The sequence below is a fragment of the Falco naumanni genome, chromosome 10 (assembly GCF_017639655.2).
Source record: "Falco naumanni isolate bFalNau1 chromosome 10, bFalNau1.pat, whole genome shotgun sequence".
Taxonomy (NCBI): Eukaryota; Metazoa; Chordata; class Aves; order Falconiformes; family Falconidae; genus Falco; species Falco naumanni.
The window spans coordinates 17,048,729-17,076,727 of record NC_054063.1 but is presented as its reverse complement, the minus strand read 5'-3'; the positions used below and the strand labels follow the sequence as shown (position 1 = coordinate 17,076,727).

General features: G+C 41.0%; 2 long non-coding RNA genes across 4 annotated transcripts; one reads left to right on the top strand and one right to left on the bottom strand.

Moving 5' to 3' along the window:
* On the top strand, positions 1-24,929 carry LOC121094816. Of its 3 annotated transcripts, XR_005829943.1 has the most exons (5): positions 1-392; positions 852-932; positions 7,159-7,351; positions 8,117-12,761; positions 23,480-24,929. It is a non-coding gene; the product is annotated as an uncharacterized LOC121094816 (long non-coding RNA). The 3 variants fall into 3 exon arrangements; XR_005829942.1 differs by lacking the exons at positions 7,159-7,351; positions 23,480-24,929 and having other exon boundaries at positions 8,117-9,478; XR_005829944.1 differs by lacking the exons at positions 7,159-7,351; positions 8,117-12,761; positions 23,480-24,929 and adding an exon at positions 2,669-2,754.
* LOC121094818 lies at positions 4,282-8,387 on the bottom strand. Its single transcript, XR_005829946.1, has 3 exons — positions 8,329-8,387; positions 5,410-5,580; positions 4,282-4,364 (listed from the first exon to the last, which is right to left on the bottom strand). It is a non-coding gene; the product is annotated as an uncharacterized LOC121094818 (long non-coding RNA).
* Positions 24,930-27,999: the final 3,070 nt, after the last annotated feature.

The following is a 27,999-nucleotide window of genomic DNA, read 5'->3' as shown; positions in this document are numbered from 1 at the left end:
TACGAGGAGCGGCGCAGGGGGGGGGGGGGGGGGCGCCGGCGCGGAAACCTCCCCCCTCCGCGCCCCGCTCTGGTGGGGGCCGTTCGGCCTAAACTGGCGCAAACGGGAGGGGGAACAGCGGCTCCCGTGGGGGCGGCGGTGTCGCCCCTCATGCCGGGGCTTCATACCGCGGGCGCCTCCGCCCGGCCCTCCCGCCTGTAATTACGACGCGGTAACGAGGCGGGAGGCGCTGAGGTGCCAGGCGCTGCGGCGCGAGGCAGGTGAGGCGCGCGGCCCCTCACGGCCTCCCGCCATGTTTTCCCCTTGGGAGCTGTGCCCGCAGCGCCTGGCGCAGGGCCGCACGTCCTCTGGGTGGTGGGAGAGGTGCGCAGACCATCTCCCTTGGCGGACAGGTGCGTGTGGGCGAGCTGCTCTGCCAAGGACAACGCTGGGGAAGCAGATCCCAAACTCCAATGCGCTGGAGGGGCCACGGGGCAGCTCTTCCTCCTTCCCACCCAGCGCTGACAGCGATGGCGACCCAAATGCAGGGCCACCATATGGGTCCATGGAGGGAGGGATCTGAAGGAGCAATGCTGCTCTGAAGGATTTGTGTGGGGGAACCCTCACCAAGCTGGGGAGAAGTGTGAGTCAAGGGAGGGGAGAGCCTGGCCAGGGCGTCCTGAGGCGAGGCCCCATCGTTGTGGGACAGGCCGGGCAGGGACAGACCATAGCCACCTTCCAGAGCTGGTGGAAGTTAGCTTAGCTGAAATTTATCCTGGAGAGAGGAGGTAGTAACATGGAGAAGTGAGGCAAAAGGGCTAAGGACGGGAAGAAGAAGGAAACGAGGGCTGGTTTGTGCCTTTCTTCATCAGGGGAAACCTCATGTTCAGCCATGGCAGAAATGAGCCGACAGAAGGAGACGCACCGAAGGAGGCCTGGCAGACAGCATCAAGGTGAATAGACAGTGTCTTTGTGCAGCAACATCCTCAAAGTGAAAATGTTTCCGTGGAAAATATTTTGATTTCAAACCCAGCAGCTACGGTTTTTGTTTTGCTGTGCACTGTTAACCCAGAGTCCTCAGCTGACACTACGTTCTGGTAACACATCAGCATGAAAGCGACCGCTATAGACACTGGTGTTTGATACAGTTTTGTGAACCATGAAAAAACATGTATTAGCCACATAGAGCATTTAAAGTCATTTTACAAGGTAGAAAAGGAACGTTTTCTCCATTCCACAAACTGATGCTTCCTCTGTGTAGTACTGCAAGGCAATTTAAAGGCACATTATAAATACCATTAGAAGTTTGTTTTTTATTTGATTGGATATTGGTAGTAGTTTTTGAAGCACTGTGTTACTGTTTTTCATCTCTCTTTCACCAATATTTTAAAACAAAATGGTGCTTATAGGTTCATTTCTGCTCCCACTGAAGTCAGCAGCCATTGGGTTGCTGTAATGAGGCAGATTGCTGATGTGACGATGTGCTTGAGGCAGGGGGACAGAGAGTTTACTGGAATGATCCCTAGGCTGTATTATTCATTAGTGGTGAAGCCCTAATCAAATTTTGCGGAGTGCCTTGCATAATTCCTGGTAAGTGCCAGTAAGTCAGTATGTGTCACATACGCTGCACAAAAGCTATTTCAGGAATGTCTTAGGTGTCGTCTTCTTACATTTTTTCTTGTCTCCCTCTGCCAGAAAAGATGCATTAGTAACTGTGATCCATACTATCAGATAGGCTGGGCTGGAGGGGTAGCTCCAATGAGGCAGATTTGACTCCTGGCTAAACGTATTGGCTGCAGGGATCAACATGCCTTCCTGTGCACATCTCTGCGCAGTAAAAAGGTGTAAAGACAGAATTATATTTTGGGACACTCCGGTCTAAATACAAATGAGATCTGGCACATTTTTTGTCACAGTCTCCACTGCCTGTTCTCCAGCTCTCCCAGAGCCCAGAACCGAGTCTACCTAGCCATGTAACTGCACTTCTCATTTCAGTCTGCTGCCCTGTCTGTTTTTTTCTCCACCTGCTTGAAGGTGGTAAATCTGCTCACCACATCTTTGTGACACACTCTCTGAGTAAAAGCGATACAAATAACCTTTGGGACCATATTTTTGGGGGTGCTCAGCACTTCTTAACTCCAATTTAAGCCGGCGGCAGTTCTAGGGGTTATTTCTTCAGGACATCAGCTGCCTGGCTCCCCTGTAATCCACTCACCTCCTTTAAGGTCCCAGTTCTTGGTACATTAACTGTACCAAGGGACAGAAGGAGAGGCTTTCAAAATCTAAGTCCTGTTGACATCTGACACCCACCTAAATTGTTTCTGTGTTCTCTCATGCTTTCTGTTGACTTGAAGTTCTGTGTTTGGGAAGCTCATCTGCCTTGTTTCAGGACTTCTTGAATATTGGTCTTGAATACATTGGTTGAACAACCACAATGACCAGAGGAACTTTACTTGTACTACCTAACATTGCTCACCATGCAATGTTCTCCACCAGGGGCCAAGAGAAAGTGAGGATGAGGAGAGAAAGAAACCTGCTTCACTTAAAAGCAGTGGACTGGGTAATGTAGATGATTAGGATTTAAGATATTTCACTGAAAGAGCTGCAGTTCAGTAGCATGAACAATCCCAGAAAGTCTCCTTTCGCTTGTGGTGGTCTGTGAATGACTTTCCCAACTCTTTCTAAGCAGACAGGCACCGTTGTGCCCCCAGCAAGAGGAGGGCCTTGCTGTTCACGTGAGTGAGACCCTGGAAGCTGAAACTGCAAACATCTTGCAGGTGACTACAGCATCCCTCAGACTGATTTGAAAACCTCAGCCATTTTACTCCTTGGTTGTAAAGTGGATTGGCACCTCTCTGAAGGACAAGCATGTGTTCTTTGAACCTTTAGTAAAAATCGTTTGGCTCAAAACCAAGTCTAAAACACTGGATTATAATTCTAACCTGAAGCATAGATGACAAAATGATAAATTTGCAAAACTCAGGCATTTTTCAGAGCACATGAATTCAATGGGAGTATTACCATCAACATCAAAGGGAGCAGGATTGAACCTGTAATGTATAGCACTAATGACTACAATCAAATAAACTTACATTGCCTGGGTTTGCTACCACCTTTTGCCTTGTGTGTGTGTGCGTGCACTTTTATGTGTGTGCCAAATGAGTGGATCCAGAGTGCTACCATTTCACATCTGGGGCAGTTATACCAGACTGGTAAAAATAGAAATTGTGATGCAGGGTGACAAGCTTTGGGGAATCTGGTCTGCTTGTTTCTGTGCATCACTAAAGGAAGCGAGGAACTGAAAACCTTAAAAGATGAGATTATAGTCTTAGTAAAGTCTTCAGAAATATTTATATTTAATTTGGTCTGCCTGTGGCAGCTGACATTTTTTTACTTTCTTGCGGTGCAGCTCAGTTTGACTAAAAAATAGTATGGAATAGCATATCTTTGGGGAAATATTATATGTTTCTCTATTATATATATTTTATATATATGAAACATTGTATGTTTCCTAGTGTTACATCTTTGTATACTGGTGGTTTTATATTCTTTTTGCTGTGTCTGGAGTAGCGCACAACGTCAGCAGTAGTTGTTTTGTCCCCTCTGGTTACTTCTTACCTGACTCGCTCTCCACTGAGCTACAGCTAGTGACAGAAGAGAATGTAAGGTATGATAATAGCCTCCTGTTTAACTCAACTGAATTTGTTTTGTTGGCTAATTTTCATTGGTGTTTACATCCTTCTCTAAATTGCTGAGATTTACAACCTTAAACTGTGGATGCTGCTTCTGGGCTGGGGGTAGGGTGGGTGCGAGGGACTGGAGCAGGAGTAATTCTTCTAAATGTGTGTTACATTTCAGAGAGATTAAAGTTAAAAAGACAAAATAAAATGTGAATGTCAATTTTGATTAATAGCTACATCCTTTTTGTTTCCAAACCGTAATATTTTCTGAGGTCTTAACATTACCTTAGCCTAGGAAGAGCCTAGAGTTTTTTGCAGCATCAGTGTCTGCTTTTAAAGAACAATCAAAATTAAAAATGTGATGTCATTCCATTCAAAATTCCCTTTATTCTTTAGGATTTGTTGATTTCCCAGCTTGGGACTTAAGTGGCTTTATCAAAGTGCTTAGTTTGCTGTTGCCTGTTGATAGGATCCCCAGTCATTCACATAATGAAAGTGTATAAAACTTCCATTCCCTTGACTATGTCAGGAAGGTCTTTTTAACACAGCTGAAAAATATGGATAATGCTGTCATGGGATTCCCTAGTCATGATTGCATCAGGCTATGAAAACATCTGGATGAACACAGTGAAGTTAGGTGAGATCATCTGACAGAGATTCTCAACTGGAAAACGGTACCGCACAAAGATCCAACACTTCAAACACCTGAAGAGAAAGCAAAATAAACCTTAATATTTCTTTCCAACCCAAAATATGCACAGAGGACTCTGCCAGGCACAAGCCTGTGGCACAGGCATGGGTGTTATGATGCGAGTGCTAACTGCAGTGTGTCCTGAAATGTGCAGGTAATTTCCCAGAATACTGTGCTGAGAAAAGGGAGGATCTGGAAAAGGGGAATGGCTGGCTGCATATTTGATTGAAGCACATGATAATGCTGTGTCCCTGCTTTATCTCTCTTCTTTAAAATCTGTGTGTAGTTTGAGTATATTTTGTCTACAACCAAAATATTTCATCAAGTCCCAGCTTTGGCTTTGAATTCAGGCTGTGACTGGAACTGGTTAAAGAAGCTGAATCTCAGCAAAATGGTAGTATAAAAGCAGGAAAACTTTCTCAAGAAATACCAAGAATATTTTTTGGTACTTCTGGAGTAATCAAATGATGTAGCACACTGAAGCCAGATTGGGAATGATTTAGAAGCTAATTCAGGAAAATACTTAAAACGTGCGTAAATTTAAATAAGTACAGTACACCAGAATTACTTATATGCTTAGAAATTAAATATATGTTTAAATACATTGCTGAACTGGAGCCTAAGGGTACAGTTTAAAGTTAAAGCTAATCTAGTCTAGACAGTAGCTGCTGCTGAAAGTCATTTCTCCTGGTTTACTTCCCTGAAATGGCTCACACTGGAGTTTATTGACAATAACTGCTGCTTCCTCAATAACTTTGAAAAATATTAATTTCTCATAGAAATGGAAGTCTTAGTACTGAAAATCAATGGAGGTGATACACTGAAGTCAATTTCTGTACTAACATGCAATCCCTATTTGATTTCACAAGCTACAGCCTGTTAGAAAAAGAATTAAGGGGAGCAGTTCTCATGCTGACTAGGATGCCTTTATTGTGCTTATGGGCTCTTGCATCCTCCTAGCAATAACTAAGAGTAAGGGAACAGCAAAGCAAATGTGTCACTGAAATCATGCTGGCGGCAAAGCAGGTGGGAAGGTACAGGGTGTTTTGGGACGCTCACCCTTCGCGGTGGGGATGCAGAAGGCATTGTAGGCACACCAGCATTGCTGGTGGCTTTTCAGCCTTGCTGAAACCAGCCGCAGAGAGATTAGGGCTTCACCGCTTGTCTTTGGCCCTCTGTGAAGGTTTTACTGCAAGCAGGAGGATAGCAGTGTCTCCTGGCAAACTGATTCTGGAATAAAACCATAGAGATATCAAAGGCTGTTCAGAGGATCTGACACAAAGGTGACCCCTTGGGCAGGTCAAGGTTTCCCCTGGACATACACCAGGAAGTCATGGGCCTGGGGAGATGATGCTTTCAAAGTTGTCTGTATTTTTAAGGGTGGCATTAGCAGATCTCGGTCTCTTAGTGCTTTTAAAGGCAGCAGAGGTCTGAGGACTGCAGGTATCCTTCTGGCAAGCTTTCCATGGGAGGAGGAAGACTAGGGCCTGTGGATTTCTATCATGGTCATTTCAGCTGCAACAAAGCACTTGGCTGCCTGCCTGTGACGGCTTTGTGATAAGACTCTGTGCAAAGATCTAGCATATTTTTAATCAAATGTTTCCATTAGTTTTAATATATTGTACCCATCAGATTACAGTCACTCAGCAAAAATCCAGCCTTCGACACAGTGTCTCATTTATCCTCGTTCCTACCGTGCACCCAGCTCTGCTTTGCTGACGTTGGTTCTGGTTGTACAGTCTTGTTGTGGGGTTTTTTTTAGGGGGTGGTGCAATTAGCCTGGTTGGAGCTACTAGGCCAAGGAACATCAAGCAGTAAAATAAAGTCTTGATGACATATTTGAACTCTTGTAGACCATGGGTTATCTGATCTGCAAGGTCACTGCTATTCTCTGGGAAAGTTTAAAAGAATCTGCTCCTGTTTCAAGCTTAAAGGGCCCTTCTTGACAAATTTAGGATGTAAATTCAGTTTTTCTTTAAGTATATGCAGTTCTGCATTGCTGAGTGTTTCAGAGTATTAACTACCTGTGTTTTTATTTCCTTTCCTTTTAACTGCTCATCAAAGGCAAACAGAGTAGAATTAGTTTTAATGAACAGAAGGAAAAAGTGACTCCAATAAGGCTCCTTCTGCTACCAAAACTGAATGAAATGCAGAAAGGAAAATAATAATAATGTGAAAATGAGAAACCTAAAAAGAACTTCCAGATTCCTTCTAATAATTTAAGCTGTCATCAGTAGCAGAAATAAGGAATTATATTTCAGACATGACTTATACCAGACATGTCTTAAAAAGAAAAAGACAAATGGATAATGCCTGAAGAGACTGTCCCTGAGAATTAAAAAAAAGTGCAGAATTAGGCTCTGGGAAGCCAAGTATCTTTTCCACCGTTCAGTCTGTAGAAAAAAGAAATGATGGCCCTTGATCTTTAGCAGCTCTAACAGATGGACTTGGGGAAGCAGTAGGAAAATAACATCATTAAAAGTTTTGCCTTTCTGTATTTATGAAAAGTCAAGTTGTGCCTTGCTCAAAATGTTTGAAGCTATTATATTACAAAGATTTGGTATAAATATGATTAGCTTAACAGTATTCTTCTGTAATACACATCATAAAGTCTTGTCAGAATGAAATTGAATGCTAAAAACATCGCATAATAACTTTCACAGACCATTAAGGTTTAAGGCTACAGCGTGGGAGTTTATTACAAAGAGACCCCTCCACATAGCATATACTTTGTCAGAGGTATTTCCCCCCCCAGGCTTTATTTGTTGCAAAGTATGATGTTCTGACTTTGTTTATGTTCTTATACAGACTGGCTTAGCTTTGCGGTGTTGTTGCAATGCAGTGGGGAATCCTATAGGAAGAGATTGAGAAGGCAATTATTTTCCTTTCACGGGAATCTGACTATGTAAACTCTTGGCCGTTTTATCCTTGCTGGCTGTGGCAAACTGTCACCCCTCTGTTTCCCTCTTATTACAGTAGCAGCAGCAGCTGGCAGGATGAGGTATGACTTTCCCTCCCTGGTGTCTTTCATGCCACCCTGTGTACTGTTGGGAACAAGGATAATGCACACCTTTGCCTCAGGGATTATAAATGTAAAGCCCTTAAGGGACATGTAGTTTATCTACAAAGCACTGCACTACTTGTGCCATAAAAGTTTCTTATCACCCAGTAGGAATATGGATTGAGATCCATTCATTTGACTCCATGTAGGTATCAGAGTTTATGGAAGGATCCTATTACTTTGCAGTTATCTCCTTGGGCTGATTTTACCCTGGTATAATTCCCTGGGTTCCCATAAAGCTGTTTCAGACTCATGTGGAACAAGTGGGGGAAGACTGAGTGCGTGTACTCGATGAAGTTAGAGTGATAGCAAAATGTAAGCTGGAGTCTTTGGCGGGAAAATCAATCTCCATTGATAAAAAGTTTGTGATTAATCACCAACTTGATTATATTACCCTTTAATTAAGCTTCCAAGTGCCAAAAAAAAGGGACTTTGGTATGTTTTTTCTTCGTTATCTCTTGACCATGGCTCTGCTGGTGTTATTTTATAGAATCATAGAATCGTTTGGGTTGGAAATGACCTTTAGGATTGAGTCCAACTGTGATAAAAGGTCTTGAATCGATTTCCCTTTACTGCAGCTGTTCCCACTCCATAAAGGGGAAGTAAGGTCATATTCTTCCTTGCTAGTGCTTCCACAGTTGCAACCATTTTGGTGTAAAGCAAAAATGTAGGTATAAATATGTGTTGGTTTAATTTATGTTGCAGAGTTACCATCCTCTACCTTGGATTCATTTCTCAGCTTTCCCTGGAGTTCTTGGAAACCTACACAGACGTCCATGAGATTTTCTTCCACAGAAAACTGCTGATGTTAACCATGGATCTACAGCACAGGCAGCTGTTACCAGCAGTTTACAGTAACCTTCCTCACACAGGATCCCACTATACTTCACAAACTAATCAAATACAGCACCACTGACCTGCAACGAGCGCCGAGGCAGAGCGTGGCAGCTATTCAGCACAGAGTACGTGGACCAGGATAGTTTCATCAAAAGCCACAGAAGCCAGTTCCATCTCTGGTGGGAAGTGTCCTGGGATGATCAAGGGCCAGAATGAAAAAGGAGAGTTTTAGTTCTGAACATAGTATCTGGGAGAAGAAAACATTACAAATCTCAGCATGGTTTCCCTGGAGAAATAAAGGGCATTGATGCCTGGCAAGCTGAAGGACTTTTGCTTATGGACTCACTGAGGTTTTGGGTTGCCTTCTGACCTTGAGCCATTTTAAACCCCTTTGGTTTTTTTCTAGCATTCCTCATGCTTTTCACTGGATCATGCTTGATGTTTTGGTACTAAGCGACCCTTTTGATAATTGTGGTACAGTACTGTAGTCCCTGAAGATCTCCCCCATTTCCATAGCTCTGTCAGCACAAGGAGAAACAGTCTTGACAAAAATCCCAGCAGGACTCTAAGCACACAGTTCCTGCACCAAGAAGTGAAAATTCAAGTGCAATGTGTGGGGTTGTTATCCTTACAGCAGAAATGTAACAGTAATGAAGTATTGTTTGAAATATCAATCAACGGACTAGCCAGAATGCATTGCTTCGGGTGGGCTGTCTCAGATCTGCAAGAAACCTCAGCTCCTTTTGCCCTGAGAAGGATTTGGTAGCTGGGGTCAGTTAGGATTGGCCACACAACTGGATGACGAAGAGGGACCAAGGCCCCTCAGGAGAGTGGCTGCTGCTGTGGGTGCCACTGTCAGTGCCAGACTCTCAAACACAGGTTTCTTGTGCTCTCATGCATCTTCTGACTAGGAAAGCCACATCCTCAGCTCAGGCTGGATCTTATTTCCTGCTCTTAACATGCTCCTGTTCACAAACCCACCTCTTCTTTAGAAACCCTCACTGCCACCTTCACTTCAGAGCTGAGGGAGTCCAACCAGCGCAGGGCCCTGGCTTCAGTCCTGGTGTAGTTATCTCATCCATCTGGTTCACTGATAGAGGGAGAGATGGAATGGCTCACAGGTATGCAATTTTGGACTAGTTTAAATTATAACATGTAATAGAAGTAATGATAATTATGATAATATCTTACAATATCGATGAGAAAAATAAACTGTTGTGTCAAAATGTACCTGACAAGCAGTACAATGGAGTGTTACATACTCAAGAGAGAGAGTAGAAGTTACTTCCCTCATTTTCATCCCGTCCTCTGAATCTTGACTAGCTTAGGGGTTAAACCTGGGAGACAGAATCATCTGCATAAGAAATGTGGTACAAACCATCAGCTCAGGCTGAGAGGAACTGCAGGCTCCCACACAGCCCATGCCAGAGATAGTACTATCAGATGGAAGGAGGTTATATACATAGTGTGGTGTATCAGTCTCAGCTAAGTGTCTTTGCAATGGTTTCCCACATCACTCAGCAGCTTGTTTAAGGTATCGTGATTAACCAGTAGGCTCCGAAAGAATTTCTCACAATCAGTAGAAATACAACAAAAGACCTAAAGGCCCACAGTAGAAGGCAAACATAATAAAGGACAGTGAGTGTGTGCTCATGCCTCTCCTGAAAAATGTCTACAGCTGCCTGGGTTCCAAAGTATTGTAAATTCACTGCTAATATTTTTGTTTTGGTCCTTTTCACATAATAGTCTAGTCAGGTTTATGAAAAGCAGCAGAAATCTTGCTTGCTGAAGTCCTGTTACTTGCATGATGGAACTTTGCAAAGCCACCATTTTTTTCTCAGCCTTCAAAAAATAATCAGTTATCTGTACCTGATTCTCAGAAAAAGACTTGATCGTGAAATGATTGTAGCGAGATCTTTTAATTGAGTCTGTAAAGACTCTCATAAAACATGACAGTTGATAAATGGCTTATCTGGTATGGCAACTTACTTGGTATTAAATTCAACTGGAGAAAGACAGCATGTTTTATGATGCTTTTCACCTCCTTTTTACCGTGCACCTTTGCCTGTTTACTGTTTTGCAAAGTTCAGCAATTGGTAATGGATTTGCCAGCCATGCAAGTTAGAAAGTTTCTCCTATTATCAAGATCAATGGTTTCCTCTTCTTCTAATTGCAAACCACTTCCTTTATCATGAAAATTTTAAATTTCCATAAATAGCCTTCCCAAAGGCTAAGTAACTGCTAAGCAAAACTAAAAGCAAAGTGAGAAGAAGTACAATGCAAATAAATAAAAGCCTGAATTCTTTCAGGAGGAGAACTTATGAGGTGCTGAGCACCTCTGAGAGCTGCTTGCTTTGATAAAGTTCAGCACGTAGGTGCAAAAGCATCCTACAAGGCCTCTTAAAGCAGCCCCTGTCAGCCTGCCTTCTTAGGCCAAAGTCCAAAGTTGATTCAAGGCAGTGTTGAACCACAAAACTTTAGTCATAGAGTCATAGAGATGGCAGAAGGAACAGCTGGCAGATAAAGATGACAGACAGCAAAAATGTATTTTAGATGAGACTTCTAGTTACTTGAATGCTGTTAAATTAGATGTTGTCTTTCCATAATTTAACTCCTGAAGCCCCAAAATTTTATTTTATACATTATGACACAGAGAGCTGATGCACAGTACATCAGCTGTGATGTAATATTGACAGACAAATACAGCTATTGTATTCATAAATGTTCGCTTTACAAAGTAAAGAGCATTGTAACAACATATACTTAATGCTAGCATGATAGACTGCAATGTAATCAGTCTTGGATGAACTGAGAACACAAACAAAAATAGATTAGCTAACAACTGAATTGTGTTTATCTTGCTTGACAGCGCTAGTTCAGTAATGAGTCATTTTCTGATCTAATGTTACTGCCATCTCTAGTATTGTGGGTAATTGTTACTGCTGAGAGAAAAAGTTCGAACAACCCAAAGGCTGAAGAAGCGAAGGAGTATTAGCATTAGTCTGTCTGATCCCCAGTAGATGCAATATACCAATTTGGTGCATACTTCCTTAAGCCATGAAACCGGGGTCATTACAGATCTCACAGGGCTTTTGTGAAAGCAGAGTTATTTTTCCAGGAAGGATCATAGCTGAGGGCCTGACATACCCTTCACTTAAGCGGTGCTGTCCATGCTTTGCTGGTTGCCACATCCCTCACCTCCAGTGGCTAGGGTGAGAAGAGAGAAAACCTTGCTCTGCTGACCCCGTGGGCTCTTCTGCAGGTGCTGAAAGCCGTGCAACATAGCTGAAGGTTAGTTTCAGCCACCTTTAAGAGCCCTGTTTTACCTGCCCCGCAGTGTCGGCAGCTCACGTAGTCAGCTCCCCAGGCCTGCCTCCCAACTAGCTAGCACAAGCATTGATAGCCACGTAAGCAGAGCAGCCCAGTGCTCACAACAGGCTAGTAGCCCAAGTATTTACCCAGGAGCCTGGGTGGTTTTGCTGGCCACGGTATGGTATGCTCCATGCTGCAGCCAACAATATCCGAGCTGACGAGCTCAGGCATGTCTTCACGAGCTGCATTACTTTGGGGACTGTAGCACTGACGTATCTATTTGTTGGTAATCGATGGGGATGAGTAGGAAACTCTCTCCAAGCATGCTTCTTTAAGGATTAAAAGTGTTCTGCATTTGTAATAGAGAGTAATTACCTTTTCTGAAAATAGCTGTCAACTTAATTTTAAATACTAAAACTTTGCACTTGAGGTCACTCAGATTCCTGGTGGAAACGTGCTATGGAAGACAAATATTCAAAGCAAGAATGGGCATGAATGTGATTGGGCTTGATTCTGATCAAGTTTACATTTGTTTAAAGGCCCAGCCCAAAGCCTGTGAAAGTCATTTGACTGACAGGATAAATCAGCTAAAGTCAATGGGATTACCCTACTGTCAGCCCAGTATGGGAGAGATCAAACCCCAGATCATTATCTTTTTGTGGTTTTCCTTTTTGCATATTGAGAGGGAGTCAGTGTGAAGGGCCATTGATAGTTTTGTAAAACACCACCGGTTACATTCAGTGGGAGCCTGCATGCCTGCGGATGGTTGGCAGGATATGGCCCATAAAGCTGCTGGGGTGGGGGCTGAAGATTTCATACCTCTCATGTGCACTGCATCTGTTTGGTTTTGCTGCCAGAGGTAATCAGACAGTTAATAGCTTTTGCATAGAGAGCCAATTGACTGTGTACTATGTGAGAGCCTAACCAGGCATGAAAATGTAAAATGAAAGAATTAGTTAAACCACGACATTCTTCTGGGAAATGCTAATGGGTAACAGTTATCACTTACCACCTTGGTCTCTTGTTCTTTCATCAGAATCAATTACTTAATTTTTCTTCTTGTGCATGATGATGATGCTCTCATGAAAAACAACTCTATGGAAATACTGAATACCAGTAAGTCAGAAGAAGCAAAGGATGCAAAACTGCAGTTTTCCCATGGCCTGAAAATGACTCCCTCCCTGGCTTAGGGCAGCCACAGGTATGCTGTTAATTTTAAGTCCTCTTGCCAGAAGGCTATAAAATGTCTTTTCATCTTATGTTACATAAGTATCCAACAAATAAGAAGACTGTTATTACAAAGGCAACCACACTGAAAAAAGGTTTCATTTACTCTGGAAACCTGCATTAAAGACTTCTGATGTCTCTGTGTAACTTGTAGGTTGCTGAACACTCTTGGAGAGGAAAAGTCATTTAATTCTTCTTAAAAAAGGGGTAGCAAGTTTGATGCAACATCAAACTGGGATGCTACTAGGAACCATGTGGTAAATCTTTTGTTAAACATTGCAGTGATTTACTCTCAAAGATGAGCTTCTGTATGCTTTAAGCATTCTGGAAAACAGTGGTTATATTTAGCACTCTCTAATTAAATATTTTGGTGATCCTTCTGAACTAAACAGAAAAGTGTCAGGAGTGAAAACTGTGAGGTGCTACGTACATCTTAAGATATGAAAAAAAACTGAGTGTGAGGATGCTCAAGACTTGAGAGAAAGTGTTCAGCAGCTACAGGAAGGGTCTCCAAAATCCTTATGCTTCTTGTCATCAAAGAAACAATTCTGCTTGCCTTCACTGGGTGCTGAATTGTTGCTTTGTAATTTTTTAATGGTTTTCTCCAGGAAAATAAAATACGGTTTTGTGCCAGTAAGATAAAGACATTGTAACAGTGAGGTAAGGCATAGAGGAGGATGCCTCTGTGAAGGTGATACAGCATGCATTCAGCATACCTCTTGGTAATTAAGGCATTCTTCCTGAAGTTGGGTTGTATTATAGCCTTCAACATCTTCACAAACCGATAGGCATCAGGTGTATTTAAAATATGTTCTAAGTTAGTTAACTTCCAGGCAGTACGACATCCTCACCTGCTCATTTCACAGGAAAAAAACTCCCGAACAATAGAAATCACCATGTGCATGTTGACATCCTGCTTGTAAACCAATATTGTCACAAGCAATAGGCCTAGAAAGAACAGACCAATGGATGAATGTGAACTGACTTACACTAAGCTAAAATTAGATCAAATATCCTGATTGAAGTTACTACAATTAACTAAATACACATTCTCAGTTAATTATTTTTGTAATACCATTGTGCCTAGAGGCCACATCTGAGACTGAGTGCCATCCATACTAAGCACTACAAATACATCCAGTTAAGATACAACCCCGGTCTTGAACAGCTTTCTGTTCATACAGACAAAGGAAACAAATGACTGGAGACAGAAATAATTATTATCTCCATGTAACAGAAACAGGCCCAGAGAAATTGAATTGTTTCGCCCAACACTGTAAGAATTACTTGGCAGGACTGAGATGCAAATAGAGAACATCAATATCCACTTCACAAGTCTGCCCACCCTTTCTCTAGCATAAACTTTTCTACCAGAAGACTTCTCATGCACAGGACAGCTCTGGACTCTTGTTTCTTTACATTACATTCCTTATTTTTCCAACACAGCACAGCACGCACTAGCTAGAGCTTTCGGTTTCTGGTGGCTGTTGATGATCCTGTGTCCTGTCAATCTCACCATAGTGAAGAGCAGTGTGAAGCACGCTGCTATTCTGTATTAATTAATGATATTTCACTAGCAAAAATTCAAAGCCTCAAACACACAAATCTATGTACATCCATGTTTCTGTTGACTGCTTTCACTTTGTTTAAGAGCTCATATATGCATATTCTTCCTCAAATCTAGAGCCCAGCTTTGCCTTCTTTGTGTACATTTGGAAATCAGCTATGTAGAGAAAACTTTAAAAATTTCATTGCAAAGGGAGGAAATGTGTCTTATAAATCCAGAAATAAGCCATTCTTTTGGGTCAAGGCAGCTAACAGGTATAGCTTCATCTCTTGGAAGTAAGTCCCAAAAACATACATAGCAAATACTTTGGCTAAGTTACTTTTTATCACCATTAGCCTTTCATTGATTATTTTCATTGCATTATTTACTTGCATCTATGGTATATTAATTCATTGAAGCAGAAATAGTGCTGCTTGCTGACTCATTCTATCTGCTGGAAAAAAAAAGAAAAAAGAAATGCAGAATATCCAGTGTGTTGTGACTCTACTCTGTTCTTAAAGATACCGTGCAGTGACATCTTCAAGCATAGACCCAAACCCAAGGCAGCTGCTTTGGCCTTTCTCTACTTTCTGTCAACCTTGGTTCTGTCAAAATCAACGATAAATGGTGCTGGCTTTAACTTAATCTGGAATTTAATGTATTTCCACACAAGCAGTGCAGTGATGTAGCTAGTGCATAGTTCTCAAAGTTTCTTTCCTCCTTTCTCTGCAGAAAAGAAATCCCAGAAGAAAGCTGAAAATCATGAGGTTTCAAAAGTACTGTTCCTATGTCTTTACTAAACAACATCAGATTTGTGTTCCAGGCTTTGATAGATCCATTTCATAGTCAATCAAAGATAGTTGTGGATTTGAGGAGGTTTGAAAAATTAGCTCAAAATAGTCTGTTCTTCTTGTAATATTAACTATGGAATTACTTGCAATGATTCAGTAACGAAAATTTCCTTTCTAGCTTTTTAGCTATAAAATACAACTGTATGCAGGTCCTTGAGTCCATCTGGAACTCCAACAAGTCAATGTCTGTGCCATCTTCCCAGCCATAAAATTATTTTCTGCCTCTTTGCTGGACTGAAAGTTCTAGGAAAAGGCTAATTTGAGAAATTACAGAACATTGTATCAAACAATAATTTTTCCCAGATAGCCACACATCTGAAACAAAATCTTCCTTTAAATAGCATGGATGTATATTTTGAATACACAATTATTTTCTATTTCTGGAATATTTATTTACCTGAAACCCTGCAGCATTAGGAACCATATTGTGACCTGAAGAAAAAGACTAGCAGCATAATAGATGGCCTAGAGATCTCCCTTTTTCAAGTCTCCTGGCTGAGAAAATTTAAAAAAATGAAAAAAAGAGAAGTATTCTGTGTTTGATCAGTGCAAGAACGAGCTTTCCAAATGGAGAGAGCCTTTAGAAACACAAGTGAGTTTTTGATCCTTGGCCCCAGTGTCATCCACCTTGGAAAGCTTTTTGTTTTTATTATTTTGAACAGGTCAGCAACAGTGAGATGGGAAACTAGATTTCAAAACAGAAGCCTCTACAGTGTTTCAGCTAAACATTGCATGGTTTCAAATGGAAATCTAATATTGGTCCTGGATCCCTTGCAAATTACCTAGTCTTTTGCTGGTGGGCGCTCCAAGTCTCTGAAACAGCAGTGCCTCCTGATTTATGGCAGTAAGCACACAGCATGGAGGAGACCAGAGCTCTGGTTCCCAGGGAATGTTTTCAGCTCTCAGGCCTGGGTCCCAAGTACAGGGTTGGAGTTAGGGGCATTTGCTTTGCTGCTCCTCTCCCACATTCCCCAAGCTCCCGCTGGAAGATGGCTCTCTGGTCCCAACACACCTCTGCCTGTCCCAGCTCCCCTCCAGATATTTGGTGCTCAGACCTAGAGCACGCAGCTGCCCCATGGGTTGCACACAGCCATGATGACCCTGAATCCAGATTCTCAGTGTGAAAAGAAGTCCTCAGCAATGAATGAAAAATATTTTCCATTTTCATCTCCAGGTCAGGTTAATGGAAATTTTGCAACTTGCTCAGACTGATACAGTTAGGACTGTGTATTTGCTGGTGTGAACAGGAACACAGTAGCTGTTCTTCTGCTTCCTGCATTTGAACACGGTGAATATATGATCTGGGCCTTCTGCAATGCTGTTTGCTGACACTCTTTCTTTAGGAAAGTAATTTGGGAAGAACAACAAAGAATTCTTCAGCAAACTTCCTTGCAGAAAAGGTTGTGGTTGTCTTGCCAGTTCTCAAAATTAAAACTATGTTCCAGTCAAAAATGCCTATTCAGACTGACATCAAAGAGAAAAATGTGAGCAGGTCAAGGAGTTTAATTTCCATGGCACTTGCATTTGTGATTCACATGTAGGGTGCAGTAATGACTTACATGCCCATTGGCAATAATGTAATAGAAGACTAGTGTGAATAAAAAGAAAAATGAATTGGAGGTAACAGTAATGGGCCAAATTCTGTATTCAGTTGGATGCGCAGAGCTCATTGAAGTTGGGCAGTGTCACATAGAGCACATTCTGGTGGTCTTTCTCACAACAGCATTTTCATGAATACATACGTTATGAAGCAGAGCACCCTCACAGTCGCTGCTAGCCTGGGCTGAGGTTTTTAGAAACGAGCAGTGGTACCACTGTTTGGGGATATCAGTCCAAGATGCTCATGGCGGGCCTTGATGGTGGAAGGCTCCTTTCCCCTGTCTAGAAGCCAGGTCCCTTTAATATATCTCAGGCTGAGCACACTAGGTGACTCCTGAAAAATCTGGGTCTTAGGGCATGTTTCCTGCATCATTTGAGGTGTGCTTTCATACCAGCTTTGTAACTTCTCAAAATCTGTAGTTAAGGTGAAGAGCTATATCTTGAGGTATAAAAGCAGGAGGTATGTAAACTTTTTAACAGTCTCTGTATATTCTCCTGCTACTCATTTGCTTTTCTCATGGGGTGATCCAACTAGGCATTACAGACTGTTGATAAACAGATTTTCAGCCCATTTCATTTAACCATTACTACATTTCCATATCAAAGATTTTACACTTGGCATGCCCGAGCCTATTTTATTTGTAATCTTTTCTCAAATGAGAAGTTTGGAATGTTTTTTCATCATGTGTTTCATCTGCAATGCACTGCCTTCATGTTATTTTTTAAGATGAGATCTTATACGCTACCTCAAGTCATTCTACAACTTATTGGCTCTTATTTATTCTGGCCTCCTAGTCTAACACAATTTCTATGTTGAAACTTGTTGCTATTTTTTTTCCAGGGATACACCATATGATGTTAAGCATGTGCTGTATATCAAAGTGCAAATATAAACTAGTTGATAGTCTCTAGTCACACCCTGGATAGGTGTGGCGGTTGGGAATTTTTTGCTTTCTGGCTGGAGATCAGAATGTGCTTAACATGGCTCCACATACAGGATCTCGGTTGGGAGAGAACTAGTTGGGGTTTTTTGGTTTGGGTTTGGTTTTTTTTTCTTTTTTTTTTTTTTTCATGTATGTTGTTTGAAGGGTTGGGAGCTAAATAGTTGTACTGTTTCCAGAAACAGATTTTTACTTGTTTAGCTATATTTAGAGCTGCAATCGGGAGATTTGAGGGTATGATAATCCACTACTGTCTTTCCTTCTTTCTCTCTTTCTCTATCACTTCGTGGATAAGACGATGGACAAGCTTAACTATAGTGTCAGCCTAAGGCATGGTGCAGAGCTGCACTACTCCAAGAGAAACTCCAAGGAGGAAGTATGACTCAGAGAGCTGCAATTCCTTCCACAGTTCCTCCTTGTTCCAGCCAGGGAAGTAAGTTACTTCAGTATTTCTGCTGCTAGACTAAAGTTTACTTCTCCCCTCATGCTTACAAGCCTCAGCTTGCAGAATAGAAAGAAGAGGGGTAAGGGTCTGTGCCAGAAGCTAGGTGTCACTAACCTGGGAAAAGGCGTTTTGCTGCCTTTGACACCTCTGCTGCCAAAGTGAGACAGAGACCACTCTAGCCCTGTGTGGGGTTTCACTGTAAACAGTCACCTCATAGCCACCCGCTTATGCGGGCTTGCCAGTCATTTTGCAGAGATGCCTATCTTGTCAGGCATCCTTTATGTTAATACTAAGAGCAACACACAAAATACTGGACAGCTTCATACTGCTGTTTGGTTGGTTTGCTGGTTTGTTTTTTTTTTTTTACACAAATTGTTACATCATGCTGATTTTCTTGCCTAATTTTCATAGTCTTTCATTCAATAAGGTGTAGTCACAATCAGGCTTACGTACAACTCATCAGACACTTCTGAATTGTCTCTCAGACAATCAGTTTCCCACTGACTTTTATTTTCCATAGTAATAGTTTGTTATTATACTCAGAGATGGGCAAAGGCTTTGCAGGCAATAGTTCTCTTGCCAAAACAGGAAAATTAATAAGAGTATTCATAGTAAAATGTTCAAAATTAGTATTTCTTCACTGGTAGTGCAGCTCTAAGGCATGAGAACACCAACTGATGTACGATCTCTTTGCAAATGATGGACATGACTATTCATCTGCCTGACATTCTGCTCAGCATCAACAGGCTTTGAGGAAAAAACAGACAATTCACAGCCTATTTTTAATACGCTTTTTCATGGATGGACAGCAAAGCAGAAATACTGTACTACACAGGGACCTTCAATTGAGCACTCTTTTAAAATAATTTGTAATATGATGGTAAAATACTATGTTAACTGAGACAGTGTCAAATGAGAGCACATATTAAATACTAATGTGAGGCGCTGGCCTGAAAGATAAAAGGAGTCAGGAAAACAAGAGAGGAATTCATCCATATGCGCATCAGCTAGATTATCCAGGTAGGAATAAAAACACAGTACTTGTTACTATACCCTCTAGGGTTACCAGGGAGTTTTCAGGAAGCATCTCACAATTAAAAAAACCCAACAACAAAACAAAACCAGGAGTAAGAATCCACTTCAGAAAATAGATCTGGCCCTCATATGGTGTTCAGCAGCACAGACAAACACACAGAGACACAGACAGACAGACACACACACACTCTCACACTTCCTGCCTGAGTTATATCAGTTTCAAAAATAGCCTGTGAAAAATGGTTTAGGCTATTGGACCAACTTTCAGCAAAGTGGACTGAGCATAGAGCTGAATTTATTAACTCCACGTGTGATTTTGTGTACCGACATATTATAAAGCTCATCCTTATACTGTGAACTTTGAATGGCATCAGTACTAGTTCACGCAAGTACCTGACAGAGATCTGCAGAGACAGAGAAAGAGAAACGCTATTCTTTTGAGCTGGTCTTTATTCCTACACTGGAAATAAGTGATGTAAAGGAAGCATGCCGTTCAAACATGCAGAAGTTGCTTTTATTTTGCATCAGTTTATTCAGGTATTTTAAATAGGCTTAGTTAAAGTAATCAATTGAGCCTTTTTGACAACTTTGTAAGAAAGCCTTATGTGGCTAATTCTTAAATATCATCAGACAGCAGGCTAATTGTGTCCAAGTGCACATTGTTGCCACAGGTAGCAGATAACTTCCTGTGTTGAAACGATGACTTGAGAGCGATATACTTGTAGACAAGCAAATATCATCTTCCAGTCTTGCTGTGTCTTAAAGTGATCTATGAGAACTCTCTTTAGCTGAATGCCTGTGCTTAGCCAAGGTATTAGACACATTCAGGATGTATTAAACTCATACACCTTCTGAATTACTTGATGGTTTTGAATTCACATAGCTAGCTGATTTAGTCAGATTTCTAGTGCTAAGAATACTGAATATGCTGAACTGCCAGGAATGTTGCTTTTAAAGGTGTGTAATAAATGTGCTCGCTGGTTTTAATTATACAGATACGCAATGGACACCTTTACCACTTTCTGTAGTTACTATCCTGTTCCCGATGCTTAGTAATACGGAACACACTTTTGAAATAGGATAATACTCTGGAATAGCAAACATTCATATTTCATGCTTTAGCAGTTCTGAACACATAGTCAAAAATATAGCAAAAGAACCTTTATGGATCATATTATGTACCCTTTTGAATACAAAGTAACTCCATGAAGTCAAGTCAGAGGAGAACTTACTCTCCCTGGTAAATTCTACTTTACCAAAATTGTCTGGATGATTTGCTGTGAATGTTTCAGTGAACATGTTATCTGTGTTTTGTATAGCCTTCCTTTTTCTTTTCTCCATATTCCTCTTTCTCTTCCTCATCCTCTTTTTAATCTTTTCCACTTTCCATTGCTATGCATAGAAGACCTAAGAACCTATGTGAAAGCATACATGAGAAACAGATGGTAGAGTTAGCAGTTTGGGCAGGATAAAACCAAGCCATTGCTGGAAGTGCAGAAAATGGTAAAATACCAATAATCCATATTGATATCTGACATGACTAACAGGGGAAGGGTTCGTACCTTGTATTTTTTCAGTGCCTGAGAGTGCCCCTTGCATTCTACATTGTATAATATAGCCTGAATAAAATGCGGCTACAAAAGGGAAAAGGTAACACTGATCCTACTCTAAATAGGATTTAATACTGTGCTCATCACAGCAGTGTCTGAGAGCAAGATATACTATTGCTGTTGCAGTACAAAGTTCATGGAATATCAAGTGTTGATAATCTGTGCTCAGAGTCTGTAAATGTATGTACAAATGGATCAGATCCACAGCTGTCATCTGTCTGGCTCCAGATCTGGTCCAGTAAGTTTCTAAAGAGCAGTTCACGACAGACCATTGAAAACTTCCAAAGAAAGTCCCAGGGCACATGACAGAAATGGCCAAGTGGGACAGCACAGTAGAAGAAAGAAATCCTGTGGGTTCATTTCTTTAAAGCATAGAAGTCATTAATCATTTCTATTCCATTCCATTTGAAACAGCTGCCTGCCTGCATTTGCTAAGTAACTGCTTTCCTAACCACACAGAAACTAAGCCGTGGGCCCCAGAAAGCACATGCTTCCAGATATTAATACACAATTTCCCTTTTTCACTGTGTCAATGAGAGCACGTTAACATTCTTAGCATCTGGGTTTGGTAGTGAAATAAAATGCTAATGTTTCCACACTTTATGAATTCCGTCCAAAAATCTTTCTTATTGCTTATCTTCTTAACTGAGGCTTCAGAAGTTCAAAAGCTTGACCTGAAAAATCTCAGTGGCCTTCTACCTGTCACCTGCGATGCAGGGTGCTGCTGTTTATCAAGTTAGAAAATAATCTCTCCCTTAGTGCTTATTTGCTCATCTTCTTGTGAAGCTGAGTTACATTTTCCACGTAAGCTCATTAGTTCTGAAAGTACGCTGTCATCTCTATGGACTATTGCAATTAGAGGAATGCCAGCCAGCAGGTGGAGACGCATGAAAGCAATCTCAGTTCATAGACAGGCTGCTTTGACATTGCATTCCCATAGCCCTGGCCAAGCACTCCAGCGGGCCAGAGCCAGAAAATATAGCTATTGGATTCATGGAAAAGTTCAGAATTAAAATCTTGGATTACTGACAAACATGTGACAGAGCAGCTTCTACTGTATGACTGCTCTGCTCAAAGCCGCACTAAAGAGCCATCCAGTCAGTACCTTTCATGTATCACTGAATCGTGGAGGGAGGGAAGCTTGCTGCTGACTCTGGCCTGACCTTGATTCATTCAGTTTGTTCAACAGTTTAGAGCTGCCTGTCAGCGTCAGCTGTGCTGAATGATGCAAGGAGCCACACATGCTCTGGTTTATGCATATTCACTTTTGGCCTTGTGCTGTACAGCGATGGGGCTCTGATGGCTCAATAGCATACTTCACCCAGATGCGTTTCCACCTATTTGCTAGAAAAGTGCAGCTTGAGATGGTATGAAAACAGCTTTGCTTCCTCTGTTCCTTTCATAACTCCTCCCACCCAGTGTTTCCTCTTTCAGAGTGGAAACACCATTGTAATAGCTATTTCTGAAATATCCCTGCCAAGATCAGGAAGTGCAGAGGCATACATAAGTATGAGGAGGGGGAAAGGTAGTTTGTGAGTTATTTTGGGAGTGGGGCAGTTGTTTACATGAGTTTGGGAGGAAAGCTGAGGATAATTCTGTGTCGTCTTCAAACCAGTTATTAAATTTCTAGCTCTAGTCTCTCAGCTCTCTCTAGAAATGGTAAGAGATGGCAGTACTGGGTCTGCAGAATACCTAATGTGAACCAATTGTCTTCAATGGAAATATGCACATAATGGGAGCCAAGGCTAAATGCCATGCTAAAATACAGTATGGTTGCAAACTCCTCCCTTATACCAAAAGTCGTTGCTGAGACTGTGAAAGACAGATTTTAAATGACAACAGTGACAACATACATCAAAATGCACATGGAGATATGGGAAGAGGGAGGGAGATGGTGTAAAATTAGTAGACCTTTGAAAGTCTACAAAAATTGTCTGCAAACATTTTGACGGATTTCAGTGTCTGAACATGTGATGTACTGGCAAATTAGATTCATTGTGGAGATACTGGAAAACACAGTGCCTTTTTTTGCAAGTCCAGACCCCTCAACATTTAATTATTTGTGGCGAATTTGGATGAATTGGAGTTTATTATTCTTCCTTTAAACGGGACAGGCTCTTCAAACCTTGCAAATTCAATTTCAGTGCTTCTAAAGAAATGTATTTTATGGCTTTTCCATCCTTTTGGAGTCTTTTCCTCCCCCTTCACTACCTCTCCTCTTGCACTCTTCTCTTTGGAGAGAGTGTTTAACATGCCATCGAGGAGATAGCCTGCATGCAAAGTCCCTCAAACATAAACACACTTAAAGAGCAGATTCATCACAGCATGTTTCCAAATGTGGAAACTGCATTCCATCTGCACCCTTATCCAGTGGTCATTAGCTTAGATGTTGAATGGGCATTCCTTAAAGTGAAGATTATGAAAACATACATACTGCTCAACAGTGATTCATCAGCTTCCAAGCTCAAGAGCAGTTAAGCTCAAAGTGACTCAGGCTGGGGACTTTGAGAATGCTGTGCAGGAATTTACTACGCTGAGCCTCAAAACTGACTTCTCTTGTGATTAGGAAGCTCTGCGTTTGTTTGACTCAAGTATTTTTCTGCATTTGTTACATCTTAACCTATAAGTTATGCATAATTATAAGATTTTTTTGTTGTTTTTTTAGACCCGGGCCCCGATTTTCCACTCAGGTTTACAGCACTGTAACATCAATGGCTTCTGTGCTGTCGCCCCAACAGAAGAATCAAAGCCTCCATGAGCGTGCTTGTCAGTAGTTTACAGATGACAACAGTCACACACACTGCTTGATGATAAGGCAAGTTATCACCATAATTCCTTGGCCTGTTTTTTAGCTTGTAAATGACCGGGTCTAAATTCCCAGCCACAAACTGAAGATATTGTTTATTGATCTATTGTATAGGATTGCCTTGAAAGAGTTAGCATTTATCTTAGGTGACTCATAGATTGTTCTGATGATGGATGTGTCCTCTGGTTTGCTCTGTGTGTAAATGTGTATATCTCTTGCTCCCTATGTCCTTATGTTTGTATATACGCATACACACACACACACACACACATATATATATATATAAGAAATGGCTTGCTTTCATGACATACCCTTTAGAGTCTTTACTTCTTTTGAGGATTCCTTTTTAAGGAAGCATTATTAGTCAAGCAAAAGTTACTGAGGCAGAGAGAAAAAAACTCAGATTACATAGGGAGCTACCAAAGACATTTGAAATAAAGGACAGCTTATTATTTAGGGCAATGGAGTAAGGGTGCAGAAGGAGAATTGAATTCAAGTGCTGAATTATCTGGACATGCATAGTATGTTCTTGGTAAGTTGCTTAATCTACATGATGATTCAGTTCCCCATTTATAACATAGGGACAACACTTGGCAGCCTTGTTAATAAATCTATGAATGAATATGGGCTGTGGACTTGATGGTGATGACAGCTTACTCAGAATTTACACAGTTTATCCCTCCTGGCCAGACCTTGCTGTTGGATATAATTTTGGATCTTGCCCTAAACAATATTCTGTTGCAGATCTCTTAATGCGTTGGTCTCTGTGACACCTATTCAAACTGGAAATAGGTCCTCCTTGAGCTGTGACAGAAGACAATGAAATTAAGGACTTAATACCAGTGTACAATTTTAGGGCAAAACACCAGAATAGTTGTCCCAGGACAAAATATTTATTTTAGGTCTCTAAAACAGGTCTCTAACAGAGCTGTATTTGCACCAATCAAACATATCAATGAAGTAATAACAATTTTTTGAAGTATCACTTTGTAAGATACTTTGGAAGCACCTGGCTTGACTATACAAGTACTGTTCAGCCTGTCAGTGAATCAAACCTGATTCAGCTGTCAATGAATCTTTGACATCTACTTTCACAGAGTATCAAGTAGGTGCTATTTAATGCAAAATAAAAGTTGCTATAAATTTATCTCAATCTGAAGTGCAATTACATGTATTTTCAAATCCCTCTATTCCATCATTAGTTTTATGGGTCACATGGATACATCTTGTACCTGTATATTAATGACAACATTTGGTTTATGTTATAAACTTCTCTTCCCACAAGTACGTGGTGGTGGTGTTGTATAGAATGCACATTCCCATAATAATTTCATATGTTTTCAGTCTTAAAAATAAAGTTTATATAATGAAAATACAATATAATTATACACATGAGAGTTCTGGTTTGGAAGAGGTTCAGCAGAATTCTTTGATAAAACAAGCCCCCAACCACAAAAGCTACATACAGTGATTTGACAGTCAAACATATATAATCACTTATGCTAAATTAAAGGCAGTGTTACCACGTTAAAAGCAGCACACTGAAATCCCTTATGTCACTTTTGGCCAACAAGTGACAAATACTGTAAATCTAACCAAACGCATCCTTGAATAAACTTTGAGCAGCTTTTTAAAAAGGTGCTTGGGGTGGTGAGTTATATAAGGAAATGGGAGTGCAAGGGATACATTTATATAGGGTTAGTTTATGACACTAATTGAGCTGTCTTATACAGTCAGCAGCCTGGTCCTTTTTTGCTCCGCACCAATTTTTAGTACCCAGAAACACACAATATGAGGGTTGTCAGAGAAAAAAATCATCCAGAATGATCTCATTAGGTAGAACAGAGATGTTGATATCTGTGAAGTTAAACACTGTTGTTTAGGTGGGATTTTTCATTTGCTGTCCCTGCTAACATCTCTTCCTACAACATGTGAACTCTTTTTAACTCCATCAAAACTGCCTCTTTGTGTAGAAACTTCATGGGCAAGATCCTCCATGGATACAAAATTTTGTAGCTCCACTGAGAGCAGCAGGATGATGCTGATTTACACCAGATACGGATCTGGTTCACAGCATGTTTCAGTCTGAATTCACAGAGCATGGAGTAATGTGAAACAAGGAAGTGACTTTTGTGAAAAGCATTTTGGAAAGGAAAACCAAAAATGATGGATGTACCACTGGGGCAGAGGGAGTGGAGCCTGCCTCAAAGAAGACCTTGTAGAGCTGCCAACCTTCCCGCAAAATGTGCTGCTGCTCACAGAGAGGAGTGGGAGGTTTCCCCAGGACAAATGCAGCCACACCAAGCACTCTAATAACTACTTTGTAGATATTTTTATGTACCATCACATCAAAACCAGACAGAACTTCCAAAACGTTTGAATTCGACCCATCACTGATTAATGGAAGGAGGAGAAGGAGAATGGGTGGGAAGAATAGTCATTGTGAACTGCCATAACACTGGGCAGTAAGCCATGCTATTCAACAAATGAGACAATACATTAAAAAAATAAAACTTTGTTTTCAGGGGCCTTCTATATATATCAAGAGCTTGATTCACAGACCACTAAAGCTAATGGGAATCTTTCCTTTGACTTTAACCAGCTACTGGTCCAGCTATTACAAAAGAAGAGTTAATAGAGCTTTGCACTTACTCGGTATCTCAGGGTTAGAAAATTGCAATGTTGGATACAACATCAACAGTTGGCTACTAACCACAACTAATTACTCAGGATACACAGTAATTTTACCCACCTGTATGTACTGCATTTTGCTATGGAAGCTGTTGGCATGAACCAGTAGTTGGAGAAAAGATTTAACAAAACACAGAAAACGTACATGCTTACAAGAAAGAATAGTTAATAATTTATGTTCCACCAGGTACTTAAAGCTCTACAAACAGTATTACTGGGGGAAAAATAGTCAGATTTTCAAATATTACATGCCTTTTTATAGCTTCTTTCTGTTTCTTTCTCTCTGGAAGCAATTAGCTCAATCATATTATAATTCTTACATTTTCAGCTATGCAACTGACCATATTACCATTCCAGTTAAATATGCAGCAGAGCCACTAGTCCTTTGTGAGGAACGGGATTGTTCATTTCAATAGGAGTTTGGGGTGGGCATAGTAAATCATCCTCTTCCTGATCCAGATGTGTTAATGGAAGAGGTGACCCCTCTCCTTTTACCATTACTTGGTCGGAGGTCCTGCCTCCACCAGTTTACTGACAGAGAAGGCAGCATGAGAACTTCCAAATTAAGTGGAACAAATTAGCTGTGCTAAGTTGAATTCTCAGTCTAATTCTCTATCAGGGGAATTAATTTCTCCTGAGGCCCATAATAAATGTTACCAAAGTTAGCTCCTCAAGAAGGACTGAACTGTGAAGATACCTAGGACAACTTGCTGCTTTCACAGGTAGAGTAGCATGGCAGCTCACCCGAGCTATGCTCTGAAACTCCTAGAATAGTAAGCAATATGGGATCTCTCAAAAAATGCAGGAAATGTGACACACGTGGGACCATCAGAAGATGTAGACATAATTTACCTGGGGGCTGCCATTTAATGCAGGCTAGGATTGAAATAGTCTGTCTGGTTCTGCCCAAAGCACATTAGGAAGCTGTCACATATAGTGCTCTATCAACAGACCAGTTGAAGGAGTAACGTTAGAGATGGGTGGCAAACAACCTGGAGGGATCCAGAAGGAAACCTTTATCAATAGCCTTAATGTTACTGACCAGAGAAAGGGAAAACAATTCCTCATTCTCTCTTAAAGGTATTTCCTCTGGGATGTTTTTTGACCAAACCTTTTTAACCATGCAAGACACACCACAGTTACAAGCACAGGATCAGATTCCTGCCCATCAGAAAGGGGTAGAGAGAAAGTAACTTCAGTAGTACAATACCAGGTAAAAGCTGCTGGCATTTCTGCGTGCTCAGAATCTGGTGTGGTTAGATCCTTACACCTAGTCAGCAAAACTGCCTTTATCAAGCTTGAAGGGTACATAAAACTCTACAGTTTTCCAAATAAGTTCATCCAACTAGACTGCACTTCCGTTACACAAAGAGCTTCCCCAATATAACTGAAATATATCCCACAGTACTTGCTGTCTGCCTTTGGGAAAGTGAAACTGCAGCTATACTGGTTCCACTAGGATATACTTGGGTTTTCATTCACTGATCACTTTTTCCCCCTCCTATGTTTGGGACTCATTACTAGAAAAATCAATATTTAGCGTCACTAAGAATCAGAACTAGAGATTCTTCTGGAACAGAACTTTCTTGATGGGTCAGTCACAATTCAACCAAAACAATATTCAGGTGTTTCTACAGTACAGGAAATGCATGGATCACTTTTTCCCTTCCCTTTATATGTAAATGCAA